The sequence below is a fragment of the Oryzias latipes genome, chromosome 24 (assembly GCF_053564925.1).
Source record: "Oryzias latipes strain Hd-rR chromosome 24, Olatipes_Hd-rR_3.1".
Taxonomy (NCBI): Eukaryota; Metazoa; Chordata; class Actinopteri; order Beloniformes; family Adrianichthyidae; genus Oryzias; species Oryzias latipes.
In genome coordinates this window covers 13,183,390-13,195,584 of record NC_136260.1, presented here as the reverse complement: position 1 = coordinate 13,195,584, position 12,195 = coordinate 13,183,390, and the positions used below count along the sequence as shown (strand labels likewise).

General features: G+C 41.1%; 1 long non-coding RNA gene across 1 annotated transcript; it reads left to right on the top strand.

Annotated features, from left to right (window-relative positions):
* Window positions 1-2,405: 2,405 nt before the first annotated feature.
* Window positions 2,406-4,624, top strand: LOC144990069 (uncharacterized). Its single transcript, XR_013654002.1, has 2 exons — window positions 2,406-2,540; window positions 2,622-4,624. It is a non-coding gene; the product is annotated as an uncharacterized LOC144990069 (long non-coding RNA).
* Window positions 4,625-12,195: the final 7,571 nt, after the last annotated feature.

Sequence of the window (12,195 nt, the reverse complement as noted above, 5' to 3'; positions counted from 1 at the left end):
TTCTTTTTATGGTAGACTTGGATAATGATACGCCTACCTCCTGGAGAGTGTTGTTCACTTGGTTGGCTGTTGTGAACGGATTCCTCTTCACCATAGAAATGATTCTGCAATCATCCACCACTGTTGTCTTCCGTGGACAGCCAGTTCATTTAACGTTGCTGAGTTCACCAGTGCTTATATCTCAGTGGTATATCTCAGGATATACCACACTGTTGATTTTGCCACTCCCAATACTGTAGCAATTTCTCGCATGGTTTAACTGTTTTCTCAGCTTAATGATGGCTCCTTTCACCTGCATGGGGAGCTCCTTTGACCAAATGTTGTCTGTTCACAGCAAAATCTTCAAAATGCAAGCACCAGTCCTCTAATCAACTCCAGTTTTATTTAAAATTCACTGTGGTAATGTACAGAAAGCAAAATAGAAAGAATGTGTCTCTATCCTGCTTGGTGTATAGTGGTTAGCTCTCATGGCACTATGGCTTCCTTCCTCCAGTCTATAAACATGCTTTGTGGGTTAATTGAGGATTCTAAATTGCTCCCAGATGTAAATGTCAGTGTTTGTGTGATTGTGTGGCCCTGGAAAAGACTGGTGTCCTGTCCAAGGTGTACCCCGCCATCCCCGAACACTAGCCGGATTACCTCCTGCAGTCCAATGACTTCCCCAAAAAGATTCAGCAGGTTTATAAGATGAATAGATGTTTCTCTGTGCTGGGATGGAATGATATACTGGTTAGGATCCTCACCACCTTCACCCATCAGTAGTTTGGGCTCCAGCAAAACTGTGAACCTGAACAGGATATCAGCAGGTTTAAAAAATAGATGGATGGATAGATTATGCTGAAATGACCCCATTCACTGTGACCAAAATACAGTTTTGCTTGTTTGGTAGCCTGGTTTTAATGTAAGCCATGAATGTATACATTTTTGTCAAACAGACAGGAACAGTTTCCCTTTTCTCTCTTGTCTAAAAAGAATGAGTCCAGTATTATAGAATGAAAAAGATCTAATCGCGATCACAGATTTATGAAGATTTGGAGAGCTGCACACTGGATAAGTGGGCACTGAGAGGATTGTCCATTTACATTAACGAACTGATACCTATCGGATAAATAGGATTCAAACCACTGGAGGGAAGATCCTCTGATCCCTATGTCATGCTCTAATCTTTGGAGTAAAATACTGTGGTTAATAGAGTCAAAGGCTGCACTGAGGTCTAACAGGACCAGAATAGAAAGTAGTCCCTTTTCTGAGGCCAATAAGAAGTCATTAGAGACTCTAACTAATGCAGTTTCCGTACTGTGGTGGGGTCTAAACCCCGACTGAAAGTCTTCAAAGTGGCTGTTGTCCTGTAGGTGGCAGTAAAGCTGCTTAACTACAACTCTTTCTAGGATTTTAGAAATAAAGGGCAGGTTTGATATCGGTCTATAGTTGGCCAAGATGTTAGGATCCAAACTGGGCTTTTTCAGAAGAGGTTTAACAACTGCATATTTAAAAGACTGTGGCACGTTACCTGTTTCCAGACAGGTATTTATTATTGTTAATATGGAATCATAAAATAATTATAATATTTTTTTTAATAATTATTATTAAATAAAATATATTAATTATGAATAAAACAGGTTTTCGTGTCTTCCTGTTTGGGTGATTTATAGACAATATGATGCTTTGAAATGAGTTATAAACATTTTTAACTTTAGGGCTGAGAAGTAAGCTAGACTGTGATATTACTGTGATATTACAAACCACCTCCTTTCCCTGAAATCCTGGATTTTTGATAGTTAGCATAAAGGGGGGGGGGGGGGGGGTTGCATCATTCAGTCTAACATAGTCATCCTGTTGGAGCCAAGTTTCTGTTAAGGCTAGAAGACTGCTGTGTGTCACTTTAAGGTTTCTATGACGCGCTCCTTTCACTTGTCTTTCAGCACATAAACTAAAGCTAGGAACTGCTTGACTTTCCCTGCATGGGTTTTGCACCAGCACTAACCCTAAGGGAGGCTCAGAGGAGCGTTTTACACTGCTGCTCTGTGCCCGGGTCTCGTCTCTGGGTTGTCAGGTTGACCGATTAAGGCTAGCAGAAATGTACCTAGAATCCCTAGTTACCTAGTTTATCAGCTGTTAAATCTAATTGATACAGTAAAAATACGATTTACCAAACTTTGTAATTTTAGTCAATTCAAAACACAAAAGGCGAATTTCCAAAAATTAAAATCATGAAATCTAAGTAATACATATTTTGAATTTATCTATAGGTTGAACAAAACGGTGGCTATGAAGTGAAAATTTCATCAACAAATCATGCAATGCAAATAAAATAAAATAAAATACAAACATATTAAAGATCATAAGGGAAACAAATATAAATAACATGACAAAGAATTTCAAGCAAGTCATTTTGACATGGTGCCTCTGCCAGCTACTCTCCCCCTCCCCCGTCTGCTCTGTTCTGGACGCGACCAGCTGCCACCACTTACCTCATCACCGCTGCCTTCTTAAGGATCTCCTGGATCTTCAGTCGGTGCCAGTTCGTTTTACCTCCCACGGTGCATAGTCAGGCTCGCTCATGTTCTTGTTCTGTTTACCAAGTTCTGTGTTACTTATTGCTCCTCTCGTCTTTGCCTCAGGAATAATCTACTCTGGATCTCACCTGGTCGCAGTCCTCTGGTTTCACGCCGTCTCACCTCTGGAATCCTGCAACTGCTCTCCTCCAGCCAGCCGCTGCGCCTCTGTTGGAAATAAGCCAAAACTCACCTTCCTATATAAAAACTTCTAAACTCACCTTAATGTCTGAGTCTCCTTCTGGGTTACAGCATCTGGGTCACTCCGAATTATAGTCATATCATGACAGAACGAACTGGCCAAACTCCTGACCCAGCTGACCCGGAAGGGCTCCAACATGCCTAATCCATCCAAGAAAATCTTCTTACTCATCAAGCGGAAGCCATCACTCTCCTGTCCTCGGCTCAGTGGGATCTTTTTCGTCGCCTTGACAGCATCACGCAATTCCTCAGTGCATCTACTAGCCAACATGCTAATCCCGCAGCCGCTGCTCAAGATCCCGATTCCGTCAACAAAGCCACTTCCGCATCCGCCGACATCCCGGAAAATGTCCGCCTTCAGCCGGAACCTTTCTACGGCAATGTTGATACCTTTGGAGGGTTCCTACTACAGTGCCAACTCATTTTCCAGCAGGCTCCAAGGTATTACCATTCCGACCACAGCAAGATCTCATTAATTGTTAACTCTCTCCGCAGTAAGGCGCCACAATGGGCCCAAGCTTTTCTAGCTTCGCATCCTATTGCTCATCTCCCATACGACAGTTTCATTGGAGAATTCCGGCTTGTCTTCGATCAGCCCCGAAAGCAGGAAGAAGCAGTCCGGCGGTTATTTAGTCTCAAACAATGTAACCGCCCGGTAAGCGACCATCTGATTGACTTCCGAGATTTCCGGGAGATGGCGGAGTGAGTGGCGGTGTTTGAGGCAGGGTCTGAAAGAGAAACTAATTTTTGTGTCCAATAAGGAATTGTGGTGAGACCAACCATCCCCAGAAGTGTCAGAAAATCAATATTAGGAAGAAAAAAAAAACTACGAATAACATCTAGATATATTTTTCACGTTTTTTCTCTACTACATGAAGAATGGCTAATCCAAGGCAAGCTAACGTTAGCGACCATGATTATGACCTCCGGGCTCTTGAAAACAGTTGTGAGGAAGAAGAAACAGTGCAAATGGACCAAGCAGCTGCTGAGGATGTGAATGACCCGATCTGCTTAAACAGCCCAAACCCAAAAAGAATAAAGAAACGAGGAGCCACGAAAAAACAAGATGGCGCTAGTAACGCTAGCCTCACTCATGCCATGCAGGCTATTCTAACCAGATTTGACGGCCTTGATTCACGTATGGATGAAATCCAAACAGCTCTGAAAAGATTTGACGACTTGGAAAAGAAATTGGAAGGCATAGAGAATCGGATGGATGGGATTGGAAAATCTACAAAAGAGAACACAGAAAACATTGTGAAGCTGCAAGAACGTGTGGAGCATCTCTCATTAGAAAACAAAGAGTTGAGAGAGAAATGTCTGGAGAGCGAAAGATATGAGATATGAGAAGAGGAGATGGGACCTGCGGCTGATGGGGGGTGCCAGAGAAAGACAACGAAAACACCAGAGAGGTCGTCCTCGGTATCCTCACCCGTGTGGTTCCGATGTCTGTGGAGAAGCTCCGGGACACCGTTGACACCGTTCATCGGCTGGGAAAAAGAGGCGCAGTGAATAACAACATGCCAAGAGCCATAATAATCCAGTTTGCAATGCGCACGGTGAGAGACGAAGTTTGGAGAAAAATCCAAGGAAGCCAGAGTCTGCATAGAGATGAAGATCTACTTCAGGGAGGACTTTTCCAAAGAAGATCGGGAAGCAAGAGCCAAACTCTGGCCGATGGTGGAACAAGCCAGACGGAGCGGGAAGAGAGCCTTTCTGAAGGAGGGGTATGCGCTGATTGAAGGGAGGAAAGTGATGCCATAACGACCAGAGACAGAGTTCAAAGGTCTGTTTTTGTTGAGCATTAGAATGTTGTAATTTCAAAGTTGATAACAACAAGGTTCATAATTAAAAAAAAAAAAAAAGAACTTTTACTATTATCGGGGAAGTTGGTCCAAATATGTTGCTTTATGGTTTTGGACAGACATTCTGCTCATTCCTGCATCTTAAGGAAATCTCAGCGTTTATTTAGACACCAAGTTTTCTGCTCAGTGTTCATGTCTATTTTATTTGTTTCTTTAAATACCAGAGGTTTGAAAAATATTACAAAACGCAAGGCACTCTTTTTATTTTGTAAAGAACTTAAGGCAAATCTAATTTTACTGCAAGAAACCCACTCAGGTCCTGCAGATGAAGTATTTTGGAAACAACAATGGGGAGATATGTTGGAAAAACTTGCTAAGGTTTTGGTGGAATGGAAAATTTCTCATGCAACAGATAAAATAATTATTGGAGGAGACTTTAACATTGCTTCAAACTCCTGCATTGATAGATTACCCATTAAAGGACAACAACCAGAACACAATGATATCATTAGAAACTTCTGTTTGTCAACAAACACATTTGATTACTGGAGATTAAAAAACCCCACGTCTAAAAACTATACATGGATTAGTGCTTCAAACAATAACCAGCGATCAAGAATAGATTATTGGCTCATCTCTCAACCTTTATCTGCTCATGTAGGAAACTGTGAAATAGAACCGTCTCCACTTACTGACCATTGTTTAATCAGCCTTTCCCTAAAACTGTGCAAAAATACACACCCATCTCACAAAATTTGGAAATTTAACAATAAACTTTTACTAAATGATATATTTATTAAGGAGATCAAATCTCTATGTTTGAAAGTCAAGGGAATGGAAATGACAAACAAAGGGAAGTGGGAGTGGTTTAAATTTGAAAGTAAACGTATAGCAGGTGAAATTGGCAAACATGTTGTAAAAAATAGGAAAATAAAGCAAAAAGAAATTGTCAGAAAGATGAATATTTTATGCAACAAGGCTGATCCTTCAGAAGAAGATCTGGCTGAGTTAAACATGCTCCAGAAACAACTTGATGAGATTTATTCAGAAAAAGCAAACGGTGCGTTTCTACGATCCAGAGCTAAGTGGATTGAAGAGGGAGAAAAAAACACAACATACTTCTATGGATTAGAAAAATGTAGACAAACAAAGAAACATTTAGGTAAAATAAACAATAATGGAAGATTAATTGAAGACCCAGAGCAAATTAAATCTGAAATATTTTCATTTTACTCAACTTTATATAGCTCAAATTTTTGCCAAGAAAATTGTGACATATTTTTTACCCAAATTGAAGAACACATCCAAAAGATAGAAGACGTCGATAGAATTAGTTTAGAAGAAGATGTAACTATATCAGAAATTGAAATTGCATTGAAAAATATGAGTAATGGCAAATCACCAGGAATAGATGGACTGACTGCAGAATTTTTAAAGTTTTTCTGGCAGGACATTAAAGATTTAATGATTAATGCTTTCAAAGACTGTATCCATGAAGGTTGTCTAACTCCATCTATGAAAACTGGACTGATAACCTTACTCCCTAAACCAAATAAGGACTCTTCAAAGTTAGATAATTGGAGGCCCATCACCCTGCTGTGTAATGATTACAAATTATTGGCACTAGTTTATGCAAACAGGATTAAACTGGTTCTAGACAAAGTAGTGGATAGTTTTCAATATGCCTTTATAAAAGGAAGAAACATACATAATAATGTTAGATTAATTCTGGATATGCTGGATTATCAATCTACGATAGAAACAGAAAGTCTCATTTCATTTATTGACTATTTCAAAGCCTTTGATTCTGTAGAACACAACTTTTTATTTCAAACGCTGGAACATTTTGGATTTGGAAAAAACTTTGCTCAATTATAAGAATGTCCTATACTGAAATCTACAGTTACATCACTGTTAACTCAGAACTAACACCCAGAATAAATGTAACATGTGGAATAAGGCAAGGATGTCCAATATCACCAAAAATTTTCATTCTATGTACTCAACTCTTAGCATACTTAATTCTAAACAACCCTAATTTTCAAGGCATTAAGGTTTTTGATTTTGAATTCCGCCTTAGCCAGTTTGCATATGACACAGTTTTTTTTCTAAAAGACAAAAACATGGTAAAGAAAGCCCTGCAAATTATATACATTTTCTCAAAAGCTTCTGGTCTTCAGTTAAACTTACAAAAATGTGAATTACTACCCCTGTACTCTTGTCTGGAAAAAGAAATGTTTTCAATCCCAATAAAACACGAAGTGAAATATTTAGGAATTAAATTAATTAGAGATGAAAAAGAAAGAGAAAAAATAAACATAATGGAAAAAATTAACCAAATGCAGAAATCATTCAATCACTGGTTAATCAGAGATCTAACCATTTTTGGAAGAAATTTGTTGTCCAAATCTGAAGGAATTTCAAAATTAATATATCCGTGTCAATCTCTCTACATTAACCCAAAGAATGTTAAAAAAATTAACTCAGTTATTAATAAATTTATTTGGAGAAATAAGACCCATTACATCAGAAAATCTCAACTAATTAAGGAATATAATTTAGGAGGTATAAGGACAACGGATTTTGAATCAATGATTGGAACCTTTAGAATAAAATGGTTAAAAGACTTTAAGGCTAACCCTGACTCAATATGGTTTCATATTACCAAAAATATCTTCAATAAATTAGGTGGTTTAGATTTTTTGCTGAGATGTGACTTTGAAATTTCCAAACTTCCTATAAAGATTTCAGAATTTCACAAAAAAGTACTTTTCCACTGGAAAATGATATTTAGCCACAATTTCACCCCTCACTGCGCCACCCTGTGGAACAACAGAGTAATTACCACAAACAGGAAGACCATTTTTCATCAGAATTGGTTTGACCACAAGATTCTTTTTGTAAGGGATATTCTTGATTCAAATGGAGAAATTCTTCAGTTAAAAGACTTTAAAAGTAAATATGATATTGAATGCACAACCAAAGAATTCCAGAAAATCTGCAGAGCAATACCAATTGCTTTAATACATTTAATAAAAAATACAATATTGTCTTCCTATGTTCAAATTAAACTACCAAATTTAGTAATAGGAGAAATAAAACTTAATGAAAAAAATGTGATAATAAATACATAAACAAATCCTTTAAAGGTAAATTATATCATGACTTCAATAGAAAAGTGAAATATAAAATAACTGAGACACCTGTCACATCAGGTGCTCAACTATGGACATTCCTAAAATGGCCAGTGGTCCCCAAAATTAAAGAAATGCAGATCAAAATTATAAACAATTATTACCCTTCGGCAGATACATTGAGAAGTAGATTTGTCTTTGAGGTTGATCAGTGTCATTTCTGTCATGTAGCCCCAGAAACAACCAGACATCTGTTTTTTTCATGTTCAGTGATCCAAAGATTCTGGCTAGATTTTCATAACTGGCTTAGTCAAAAAATTAACAACATACAATTCACAGAAAAAGATTTTTTGTTGTATAACAGTAAGTTACCAAAAGAGACAACAAACTTAGTGAACATCCTCCTTCTTTTGGGAAAATATCATATCCATAAGAAAAAGTGGAAAAAAGATCGGCCGAACCTCCTGTGTTTTAAAAATGAAGTCAAATTGTATTTATCCTCATTGAAATGTATTCACAACTCAAATCCTTCCATTGATGACATTTGTAACTCTGCTACAGAATGGTTACAAATCTAGGGTCCAGATTGTTGATTGCCTTGTATTTTAATTTATGTTGATTTTTTTTTAATATCTTTAATACATGATACTTTGTGTTTTTTCGTTTTTTTATCTTTGTTTTTGAAAAGAGATGTGCCTTGCATCTTTGTGTGTTGTGTCTGCGAGAGTTTTGTAATGATTAAAAAAAAAAATAATAATAAAATAAAATAAAGGAAAATATGGAAGACTTAAAAAAATAAATAAAAGAAAATAAAAAAAAAAATTAAAAAAAAAAAGTCTCTACTCTACGGAGAGCCAAGAGGGACAAAACAGTTTCCTCCTTCCACTTCTTCTTCTTCTGTGGTTCATTTGCGTTTGGGAAACAGCTTCTGGTGCGTTACCGCCACCACCCAGTCTGGAGTGTGGATCAGGATTTTCCCCACGAATAGTCATGGTACTTACAACGAAAGTACCACCAAGATTTTCCACAACTTCGTTGTCTTGAAAAACAAATAAAAATTCACAATCTTCGGTTACTGAAAAAAAAAAAAAAAAAAAGATTGACTTCCGCATTCTAGCGGTCGAAGCTGGTTGGCCTGACTCTGCTCTAAAAGGGATTTTTTATCAGTCACTTAAGGAACGTATCAAGGATCATTTATGTTCTCAGCCAGAGGCGGACTCTTTTGAAGACCTAGTCACCGCAGCCTTAAGGTCCGACGTCAGGTTACGGGAACAGTTCGCAGAACAAAAACGTAAGCCTCCGCCACCTCCGGTCAATCCATCTCCCCCTCTGCATGCGGTTCAACCTTCTAGCCATGAAACTCTTGACAATGTCCCCCATGAACCTATGCAGATCGGTCATTCAAAACTATCCCCCGAGGAACGTGTTAAACGACGGGACGAGGGCTTATGTTTCTATTGTGGCCAAGCCGGTCATATGGTCTCCGATTGCCGCGCACGTTTAAAACTCCCGAGCCCCCCGTTAGATAACAGGCCACGGGGAGAAGTTGTTGAACTCATTCACAGTTCCAAGTTTTTGTGTGTTCCAGTCAAGCTCAGTCACGAGAATCAGGTTTTCGAACTCAAGGCTCTCATAGACTCTGGGGCTGAACATAGCCTTATCGATCAACGTCTCGTTCAAGAACTCTCTCTTCCTGTTGAACCTCTCGCTAATCCTGTTAAAGCTGCCGGCCTAGGAGGAAAACAACTCACTCGCATCACTAAGCGCACTGGTCCCGTACTCCTTCTTACCTCGGGAAATCACCGGGAATACCTGCAGTTTTTCATTAGTCACTGTCCTCAGACCCTGATAATCCTGGGGTTCTCCTGGCTCCAGATTCATAATCCGCACATTGAGTGGAGCTCGCCCCGTATTGCTAATTGGAGCACCTACTGTTTGGCTAATTGTCTTCATTCCGCCTTGCCCATTACCAACGTACCTGATTCAGCTCAAGAGGATATCGACCTGTCAAACGTTCCTGCCTGTTATCACGATCTTCGTACGGTCTTCAGTAAAGTTAAAGCTAGTTCACTTCCGCCCCACCGACCTTATGATTGCTCCATCGAGCTATTAAACGGCGCCCCCCTTCCCGAGGGGAAACTATATAAACTTTCGGGACCAGAAAAGATTGCCATGGAGAATTATGTTCAGGAAGCTCTGTCTCAAGGTCACATTCGCCCCTCATCATCTCCTGTCGGTGCAGGTTTCTTCTTTGTGGAAAAGAAAGACAAGACTTTACGTCCCTGCATTGATTTCCGTGAGTTAAATCAGATCACGGTTAAGGACAAATATTCTCTCCCTTTAATCGATTCCGTGTTTGAATTTGTCCAGCAAGCCAAAATCTTTACAAAACTAGATCTTCGTAATGCTTTCCACCTCGTGCGAATCCGTGAGGGGGATGAATGGAAGACCGCATTCACCACGCCATTAGGTCATTACGAATATCTTGTTATGCCGTTCGGCCTCACTAACGCCCCCGCAGTATTTCAACGCCTTGTAAATGACGTTCTGCGGGATTTCCTTAACAGATTTGTCTTGTATATTTGGATGACATCCTCATCTACTCTTCCGATTCCTCCCAGCATAAACATCATGTTCGCCTAGTTCTAGAAAGATTATTGGCTAATCGGCTGTTTGTCAAAGCCGAAAAGTGCGAATTCCATGTTTCCACCGTCCCATTCTTGGGATACATCATCGAAGCAGGCAACATACGTCCGGATCCAGCTAAGATTGAGGCCGTTGCCCAGTGGGAAATACCCCAGACCAGGAAAAAGCTTAAACAGTTTTTGGGTTTCGCAAATTTCGACCGCCGCTTTATCCGTAACTACAGTAGTATAGCAGCGCCTCTCACTCAACTCACCTCCATCAATAAAACTTACTCCTGGAACCCTGCTGCCGATTCCGCTTTTAAAAAACTTAAGTCCCTTTTTGTTTCAGCTCCCATCCTCATTCAACCTGATGTCACGAAGCAATTTATCGTTGAGGTGGACGCCTCTGATTCTGACGTGGGGGCGGTTCTGTCACAACGGGAAGACAGCTCTGGGAAGCTCAAACCATGTAAATTCTTTTCCCGCAAATTAGGCCCGGCGGAGCAAAACTATGATGTGGGCAACCGTGAGTTATTGGCTATAAAACTAGCCTTGGAAGAATGGCGCTACTGGCTGGAGGGAGCAGAAAAACCATTTATAGTATGGACAGATCATAAGAATCTCGCCTATCTCCGCAGCGCTAAACGCTTAAACTCCCGCCAGGCCAGGTGGTGTTTGTTTTTCGATCGTTTTCACTTTACGATCTCCTACCGTCCTGGCAGCCGAAATGTTAAGCCTGACGCTTTGTCCCGCAAATACTCCTCCTCTGATTCCTCCTCTGACTCATCCATTCTCCCCATGTCCTGTTTCGTTGGAAGTCTCACCTGGGAGATCGAGAGCAAAGTCCAGCAAGCTCAAGGTGAGATTCCTGCCGGCACCTCCTGTCCTTCTGGTACACTGTATGTCCCTGAATCCCTCAGGTCAGAAGTCATTGCCTGGGGACACACGTCCCGCATCGCCTGCCACGGGCGAGTTTACAGGACCATCCGCCTCCTAAAGCGGCGTTTTTTCTGGCCATCCCTGGAACGGGATGTCAGGGAATATGTCTCAGCCTGCAGTATCTGCGCCCGTTCCAAGGCTTCCAACAGGCCCCCCTCAGGTCACCTCCTGCCTCTATCCACACCTAGCCGTCCCTGGTCTCATATTGCGGTGGATTTTGTTACTGGGCTTCCTCCGTCTCAAGGCCATACGGTAATCCTTACAGTCATTGATCGTTTTTCAAAAGCCGCTCAATTCATTCCTCTGCCTCAGTTGCCCTCTGCCATGGAAACGGCCGATGCCCTCATCGATCACGTTTTCCGACACCATGGGATACCCAGTGACATCGTGTCCGACCGCGGACCTCAATTTACATCTCAAGTGTGGAAGGCTTTCTGCTCCGCCCTCGGAGCCACAGTCAGCCTTACCTCCGGGTACCACCCACAGGCCAATGGACAAGCTGAACGGGCTAACCAGGAGCTAGAGGCGGCTCTCAAGTGTCTGGCGGCTCAGAATCAGGAGGACTGGTCCAAATACCTGGTGTGGGTAGAGTATGCCCACAATTCCCATTCGTCCACTGCCACCGGGATATCACCTTTTGAGGCCTCCTTGGGTTACTCACCCCCTTTGTTTCCTTCCCAGGAATTGGATCTGGCAGTGCCCTCGGTCCAGCTCCACCTTCAGCGATGTCGTGACATCTGGCTGCAGACCAGGGCGGCTCTCCTCCGCACCAAGGAGAGCAACTGCCAGATAGCCAACCGTCATAGGGTGGTGAGTCCCAACTACCAACCTGGTCAGAAGGTTTGGTTATCGTCTCGTCACATTCCTCTACAGGCCTCGTCCCGGAAACTGGCTCCCAAGTTCATTGGACCCTACACCATTGACCGTGTCATAA